A 9,261-nucleotide genomic window follows, 5' to 3' on the forward strand; every position below is an offset into this window, starting at 1 on the left:
CGATACACTTATATAGTTTTATCTTGCAAATAATCCAAATTTGAAGAGTTGAAAACAGATGCATGCCCTGTATATATACACACATATATATGCATGTGTATATATACACATATAACTTCCCCTACATCCATGTATCCACTTTCCCTGGTTCATGATCCATGGAGTATTACAGATCCATGGAGATTTCTCTGATGATATGTTGCTGGCTTGCTCCCTCATTTTCTCTGCCTGAAGTATGTCTTAAGAAGCGAAAAGTACATTGCTATTATTAAATTTTACATCATGATTGAAGTTTCATGGGAAACACAAAATCCCAGTCAAAGGGGATGGGGACAGTGAAATAATGTTTCTCCTGTCATGAGAAGGATGTTGTAGCTATGCTGGAGAGCTCTGCCAATTCACTTTGTGATCTACAACCTCAGAATATTTCACTGCTTTCCCTCATTTAACTGCACGCCATTAATCAGCCAAAAATTTATATTTCAGCTTTGGGAGGTACTCACAAATCACTAGAGAAAGGCCATGAAATAATATTCAGTATGACCTAATCTGAACTCAGAAGTAAAAACAGTAAATTGTTTTATTAGTTCTCTTGTGTTTTTTCTCTGAATTCAGTCAATCTGTATTACAGTTCCACAAAGTTGAGCAAGAAGGATGTCACTCAATCTTTTTAAAATAATTTCAGCTTTCAGTCTCTTCCACTGATGGCAAAAAAAAAAGTAAGCCTTCATTGTCTTTTTGTTTCCAGTAACTACATTAACAGTTACTCCATCTTATGTACTCTTTATGACAAAGCCTGCCACCTCATCTCATGTTACTCATTTGATTTCAATCGAAGCATTTAGACGAGTTAGATTTGCAGGATTATTTGCATCCAGTGGTTGCATGGCATGACTGTCACTCGGTTACTTGGGCCACAGCTAACTTGCTCACGGAACAAGGAAGTGAAACTCAGAAACACAGAGGATGCAAACGTTCTTACCCATAGGTAAGACCAGGCTTCCATAGGCACTAGTACCAGATCTATGTGCTGTTGGATCAACGAGCAGCAGAAATCTGATCTGTACCAGGATCCATACAGATCATATTTTGATGTGATTAAAATAGTAAGAGTATAAACTACAGAGCTTATACTGGCTTTATAATTTCATGTGAGCTTTATGTTGGCTGTCAGAGGACGGGTGATTCCTGTTCTTGTATAAAGTACCTGCAGCACTAAGAGACAATTGTTGATATAACCAGCACAAGCATAACCCGATTAAATGTTTTAAACAAAGCTGAACTATCAAAGAAACTTTATGCCAGATCAAAGCTTTGGGTCATGCAGCAACACATTTTTAAGCCACTTGTAGGAGTCCCAAAGTTGAACTTAATATTTTGTTAAACCACAAGCCAAATTGCTTCCAGCATCAGTGGCTCTGTGTCTGCAGCATTATACCTCTGATTTTCATAACAAAATTAATAATTTAAATGCAAGTAAAATGTGGTGTGGGTTTTTTTTTTTTCTAGATCATCACCATGGAAATGCTTATCTGAAATCTTTAATAAACATGGTCAGGCAGTAAAACCTAACTGTTGGAAAAAAAGTCAGTCTAATCTGACTTTTTTTTTTTTTCCCCCCATATTTAGCCACTGAGGTCTAACACACATGTTGATCTAGCAATGAACATCTGATGTTGTTTGAAAAGCCAACTTTTCCATGGTGACCCCAACCAAACATATCAGTGTTTGAGCACTGGTCTGAACATCAGTCTCTGAGGACTTATCAGTTCATGGTGACTCCTATTAATCACCTGCTTCTGCTCTCAACTCCATCCCACCGTATGCCCCCCTCCCTGATCAATCACCTGCAGCCCATAGTCACCCCAACATTACTAAGACGCATTTCCATTCACCTTCTGCAGTCCAGAGCTCTTGCTCCTCTCCAGCGCCACATAGACACAAAGAACCAGTCTTGAGCATGTAAACACACAGACGCATGCAACAGGGTAACATTAAATGGGACTGTTTATGTTCATAAAACTTTTAAAAGAGGATCAGAACTCAGTTCAATTTAATTCTGGTGGTTATTTACAAAAAACAACCAGGAACCAATGATAACACCACTTAGCTTTTATAGCTAAGTAACACAGTAAATTGCAAACTGCAGATGATAAAAGAATTCTACAAGCATTTTCAAGCAAAGAATAAATTACGAAATGTAACAAACTTCCACAAAACAAACACCCAGCAGGATCAATCAAATTATTTCTTACAAGCAATACCTACTCTAATCATAGTCACATACTAAGCAAAGCAATGACTCAAGCACAAAGATTTACTTTTGCCATCTGTTTTGAAATTGTTGGACCACCACTTAAGAAAAACACAAGCTGGCATTTCTTAAGACTTAGGCTATTAGTGAGAGGAGAAACATGAAGTGCTAGTTTGTTTTCTTGCCAAAGACCATCTTGTACAAATTTAAAATATGGTAATGTATGAGTGTTTCACAGATACTGTTTATTTACCATATTGATATCTCTAATTTCAGACTGAGATTTATATTGTTTTTTCATATGCACAGTTTCTTACCCAAAACGCTAAGCAAATGTGACTCCATTTTGCCAACAGCTCAAAAGAGATGGTTCTTACATATTATCCTCAAGGTAATCCCAAATGGGACAGGAAAACAAACATAGGAATTTATTAGATATTGTGCACATGATCACAGCAACACAATGTGGAAAGCCACTAAATAGAGCCTGGTCACAGGTGCATGCTGACACTTGAGAGCACTTTTCCTCCAAGTCTGAGGTTGGTTAAGGTGCAGAATGAGCAATGTCTCACCAGTTCCTCTTGTCTCTTACACAGGGATGGTGATGGAGATTGCCCTTTTCTTCCTAGAGCAGAACCTATCTTCATACTGTCTTTTTCCTTATTGTTAGAGAAACAGCCAGTGCTGGTTAATTTAGACAAAAAAAAAGAATACTTACCACTGAACCCTTCCTCCCATGAGGTGTTAACTACCTATTTAGGACTCAGCTTTTATGCAAGTCTGCATATGTGTTCATCAAACAGTCCAAAACAGAGACCTTAACACAAAATGGGGGTCATGGATTCAGATGGGAGTACCACTGGCAATGAGCTGTGAAACCAAATAGTTTGGGTTCATTTTACTCTTCCATCCAGATATCCTTTCAACTGGATTGTTCATTTAACACACTTTTTAAACCAGTCATCACAGTGCTTTTAATGATATCCAAATGGAAGTATGTTTCTGTGTTTTTAATAATGCAGTGACTGTAATGAGTCACAATGCAATGAATGAAAATAAGAGTACTGACTCATGTCTATTAAAACATGTCTCAACTAGATATGTTGTGACTAGATAATTATGCACTGAATAGCATAAGAAGGTATTAGGAAACAGAAGTGAAGGGTCTGTCCATGAGGCTTGAGAAAGGTACATCCACACACTAACCAGATATGATATAGTTAATCAGCTCCTTCAACACATCACCATGTGCCTGGCAGTAAAATGTGTCCCGAACATAAAAATCTCAAATTCTTTCTGCATAGTGAGATGCAAAGATTACATAAGGAGCCCCTGCGCTCTATCAGATGCAGAATCCGCCACATCCATCAGACACTGTTGCAGAACCAGGTTCCAGATCTCATTATGATCTATGATCAGATTAGGATACAATATTCCTACATACTGCAACACCAAATCACAAGCTCATCACTACCGACACAACCGAACAAGGTGCAGCACTTCTAAATTACGGACCAAGGAGCACAGTACTTGAAACAACTCCTAAACCCTGGGGGATTTGGCAGGATTTACCCCAGCCCCAAGTCTGCTGAAATTTATCATTCTTCACTTCTGTATTTTTGCCTTGTGGACACAGAGTAAACCATGCTGCGACCCTCACAAACATCCTGGAAGAGAGTGCAACATAGACCAGCCTGTGCTACAGGGAAGCTGAGGTCTCCCGCAGTAGCAAGGTGAACATGAGCCAACAGTATGCCCTGGCACTGAAGAAGGCGAACAGCATCTGGCCTGCATTAACAGGACCATAGCAAGTAAATCAAAAGAAGTGATTATTACCCTCTACTTAGCACTCATTGGACCACATCTAGAATACTGCCTCCAGCTTTGGGACCCCCTCCCAGTACAACAAAGACATTGAGTAACTGGAGCAAACTCATCAGCTGGCCACCAAGATGACTGGGGACTCCAGCACTTGCCCTTTGAAGAGAGTCTGAGTGATCTGGGCTTGTTTAGCCCAGAGACAGCTTCAGAAGGACCTAATAGCACCCTTCCCTTACCTAAAAGGAAGTACAGTGCTCTACACATCCCTGCCTTACCCCTGTGCATGTAAATCAGAACAGGTTCGAAACAAGCTCAGTAAGTCCTCTGAACAAACAGAGGATAGGAATGGTTACTTTCAGTAGTAGCAGTTGGGTTTTCATTAGCAAAAATCTGGTAGTGTGAAGTCTTCCACTTGCACCTGGCTACAGAGCTGAAAACCTACTAGTCAAGTATTCCAACAAGCATCGCAAAGACAAAGTCTGCCTGTGGATGTGAGCTCACAGCTGCAAGCAGCTGTCCTCCTTGGCAACCACTAGCAGACAAAAGCATCAACTTTGTGGTACTCTGCCTGGGCTGGCTCCTAATTTGGCAGCCCTGGCTTTTATATTAAAAAAAAAAAAAAAAAAAGAAAAATCTTCTTTGTTGGACCTTAAGTTTGAAATGAAAAGGAACAGGCCACTTTGCCCCACTTAAATTCTGTGGGCAAAACTAAAATCAGAACATGTTTGAAAGGAACAACAACATATCACCAACTACTCTACCCCTCCATCCCTGAGCTAACTACACGACAAGTAACCTTTCCTAAATTCCAGTCAAATGAGCTGAAGCCTTCCAAGCAGGAAGTATATACGCTTTAGATGCAAAATTCCTCGAGTCTTTTCAGTTACCGACAAAGTTATTTCCTAAACTGAGAGTGGGACCTACAGAAAAGAAGAACCTCTCAGTACAAATTATATCCACTAACACTCTTCCACTTACATGACCGTTTCCTTCATCCAACACTTTATCAAAAACATATACATTTATCCTAATGCCACATAAAATATTCATGGGCACACATTTTTATAATATCTTCCCAGAGGATGGGAAAACACTTAAAGCAAAATTGTTTATTAAAATGCTTTGTGAAAAGCATGTATTGTTCAGGCCAGAGCATTCTCAGATGCTTTCTCTCTTAATAGCCCTATTAACAACTAAAGTCAACAGTTCCAAAGGATATTTACCAGCTAAGTTCAAATCTAATAATCACATTTTAGTAGCTATTCTGGGAATCCAAATCCCCAGACAACTTTGAAAATCTTACCCACAGAGTACCTTTAACATTCAATACAGGCATTTACAAATACAACCCTGGAGTACTTTCAGTAGGAGACCATCCTCACTAATGCTTCTGAAGTGTTAAGACTCTTTTTACCAACATGCCACATTTCATCTGCCACCATGCTGCAAAAGAGGTCTGTGAGCAGTTACAGTCCTGTCTTTAGAGTGATTCATTCCCTTTAATTAAATGCCCTTGAAATATTACTGCTACAAATGTCATCAGATGAGCCTTTGTTTGAAAATGAGACCAAGAAGCACAGCAACAAAAGCAGAGCTAACTTTCTCAACTCTAAGAAACACAGGAACTAAGTTTGAACTTTTTTTTTTCCAAATAATGCTCAGTTCTACAAAACTGAGATTCTTTTACATTATAACTCCAAAAATGCAGTCCTTCAAAAATGCCTTTTACAGAATTACCATCTCTTTATTCAGCTGAGAACAACCAAGGAGCATCGAAACAAAAGCAAGAACCAATAAACAAAACAACAATTAACATGGTAATTGAGCTGTTATTTAAATATTTCTCTCAGTGCAATGTCACCCCAGAATTCAGTTTCTGTCCTGGACCCTGCTTACGTAGCTGGAGTGACTGATTCATCTAATTCTGCCAGTCAAGACAAATCCGAACTTCAAAGATGTATCTTATGACAATAGGCACAGAAGTAAAACAATGTGTCAGTCTTCAGGAACTGTTGTACTCTGTGGTCAATGTACCATTAACACTAACACAATATAGGAGAAACTGTATAGGAGGAGGAAAAGGTTTCTAATGTAGAGAGATGGTGGTTCTCAAGATCAGAGTATTTGCTGTACTTGGCAATTACCTACAAGTTCTTAATTTGTATTTTAAAAGCCACATTTCTTTTTTCACAGGCCAAGAAGAACCACCAAAATATTAGGAGAGAAAAAAGCAGCTTAAACATATAAATACATGCATCAACTCCTGAGATACAGATCTAGCCTCCCAGTAACTACAAAGAGAAGTCAGCTCACCCACCATGCCTGAAACTGTTAGGACTACAACCTGTGAATTACAGGTCCATAAATTGTAAGACTTCAGCAGCATCCTCTTTAGAAGGTTCCACAAAAATGTTACAAGCATTTTAGTCCAGATTTCACAGGTTACATTCCAGCCTGTTTTGGATGTAGTTCAGGGTCATAATTTTTCTTGGGGAGTTCCAAGAATAACGGTGTTTCTTGCTACCTGGCACCTTCTCAAAGCACAGACAGCAGCTCTCACAGCCAATCTCATTTCCCCCTTGAGACACATGTATTTGCTTAGGTGATTCATGGTCATTCACAGAAAGAGGATACCCATTTCAAAATGGTTTCATAACATTTAGTTCTGCTTTCTGTTCTCTCAGGTTCCATATACTACACATAAGTGGAAAACTTTGCACTTCCAGTTTCTTGCTAATGCAAACCTAACTACTGCCACTGAAAGCAATCTTTATTATCCCCTGCTTATTCTGAGGACTTACCAAGCTTGTTTTGATTCTGTCCTGACTTTCACATGGGGGACTAAGGTATGAATACTTAAAGCACTATACACAGCCTTGACCATCAAAAGTAGATAAAATCTGCACTGGTTTAAAAAAAAATACCACTGGTTATTACTTTTAGGACTGATTATAAAACATGCAAAGAAGCTGTATTAACCTATTCCCATTACAGTTGCGCTACTCCCATTCCCATTTAAATCCCTAAACTGTGATCTTGCAAACTCGACTCTGAAAGCAACCAGCCTCAGTTTGGAGACTCCAAGACTGTTCTCAATTCTTCTAGTCAGGGCTAAGGTGTAAGTTGAGATGTATGCTTCCTGCAGAGAACAACGTGGCTGTACAGAAGTGCTTCAGTCTTTTTCAATAGGATGATTTTCTGGATGTCTCCAAGATCAGAAAAATGCATGCCAGAAGCAATCATGCCCTTGGGCAGGATGATGAGGCTCTTTCCAAACCTATCTTTTGAATGCATGAAAAGCAGATACACATGTAACTGTTCACAAGATCAACAACTCAATAGGTTGTAATGGGTGCACAGCAACTTGGGAAAAGGCAAACAAAGAAGCATTACAAGGATCTGAAATAGGCAGTGCCACAGCTAGGACATCTTTGTGGTGTGGAAGTAACTATGGCATTATTGTTTTTCTCGATTATTACATATAAATGAAACAGCTCTCAGAGTATGTAGCTTTATCAGGATGATGTTTCCTGTCCAAGTCAGACAAACACATCTGAGAAATAAGCCAGCAAGTATCTACTCTCCCCCCACCCTTAACAGTTCAGCAACAGACTAATCCACGTGGTGGTTGAAAAGCTCTAGGGGAGGCAGCAACACTAATAGTAATTTCTCCCAGTACATAAAAGTAGAAACGTCACTTTCCTGTTTGGGCCCATTGTAACAGGTTTTTAGCATGTTGGTGTTTATTAGCTTTCTCCTCTTCAAGCAGGCAACACATTTTTGAAGGCCATAAAGGTGTTGTGAATTACGATGTCTCTATTGGGTATCTGCTTCTGAGATTTATCTTACCCTTGAAATAAAAAATTTGGTATTACCTTTCTTCAAGAATAAATAATTTTAAAACAGTTTATCTCCAAATATCAAAATTAGCTTGAGCATGCACTTGCCTATAAAACAATGTATAGAAATGAGACAAAAGGCTGTCATCAGAACAACAAAATGCTGCTTTGTCAATAGACCCTAGATCTCAATCTAAATAAAGTATTTTCTCAATTACATATGCGTGCACAAAAAATACTAACATTTTTCCAGTTGTTTTTTTCTTCAGAAAACTACATAGCATTATATAAAGAAATCTGTCATAAATGAGATCTGCCCAAGAAACGTGTCCTCAAAAACAAGGGCTTCTACCTATGAGCACACCTCCTCAGATGAAACGGACCACTGCAGTCCATAGGACTACACATTACAGTTAGACATGCATGTTTAGAGGCATAGGCTTTTACAGCCATGGCTACAGAGTCATTAAACTGGTTATGTCAAGAAGTTGGTTTCCATTTTAATTAAAAAAAAAATCATGTCTGAGCATGGGTAGGAATGAAAACTTAAATATACTCCCTCGACATAAATTGCATCCAAAGCATGTCTTCTTCATCGCTTTGCATTGCTTGTTGTACTAGGTTTTACATTCTCATTAGTTAGTTGTTTGGGGATTCAAAGATGTAAACCACTATAAAGCACAAAGTATTATTTCGTAAGATCTCTGTAGCAGGGTATTACCAACAAGTGGAAAAGCATCTAGAAAAAGGCGTTCTGAATACAAAACAGGTGCACAGCACCTACTACTAAACCAGAAGCACAAGCGGGAGCTCCTTTTAGTAATCCTCTGTCGGGATGCAGAGGCCCCTGCACTCAGGTGAACGGCACAGGCTATTTGAAAGGAGGATGCATGCTATTACAAACCTTCTCCCTGGAATTTAACTAGCAGTGAACAAGAGCTCGCCCGCAAGACAAATCAAATACTTGAGCCTCGTAGCTTTTGCAGCCCAAAAGGTGTATGTCCTTCAGAGCCGAAGGGAAAACGTGCCTGAGGTGGAAGAGAGCCAAATGACACAGCTCCTCACACAACCACTCCACCTGTTAAAAACCTCACGGCTGAGCCAAAAAGGGAAAGAGCCGGGGGAAAAAAGAGAAGAGGAAAAAAGAAAGGAAAAAGGTGCAATCAGACGCTCAGGGGGCTAAGCGCCACCATGCCCTGGCCGGGGAGAGCCCCGCTAACCCGGCTCTCCCGAGACACCCGGCGGGAAGGCCCCAAGGCCCCCACAGCCCCCGGTAAGGGTTACAACACGCCCAGGGTCCCCGCGAAAGGCCGAGGCTGAGGCCGGGACCCCGCTTCCAGCGGCACC

This window comes from Haliaeetus leucocephalus, unplaced genomic scaffold (genome assembly GCF_000737465.1).
Source record: "Haliaeetus leucocephalus isolate CR32 unplaced genomic scaffold, Haliaeetus_leucocephalus-4.0 Scaffold184, whole genome shotgun sequence".
Taxonomy (NCBI): domain Eukaryota; kingdom Metazoa; phylum Chordata; class Aves; order Accipitriformes; family Accipitridae; genus Haliaeetus; species Haliaeetus leucocephalus.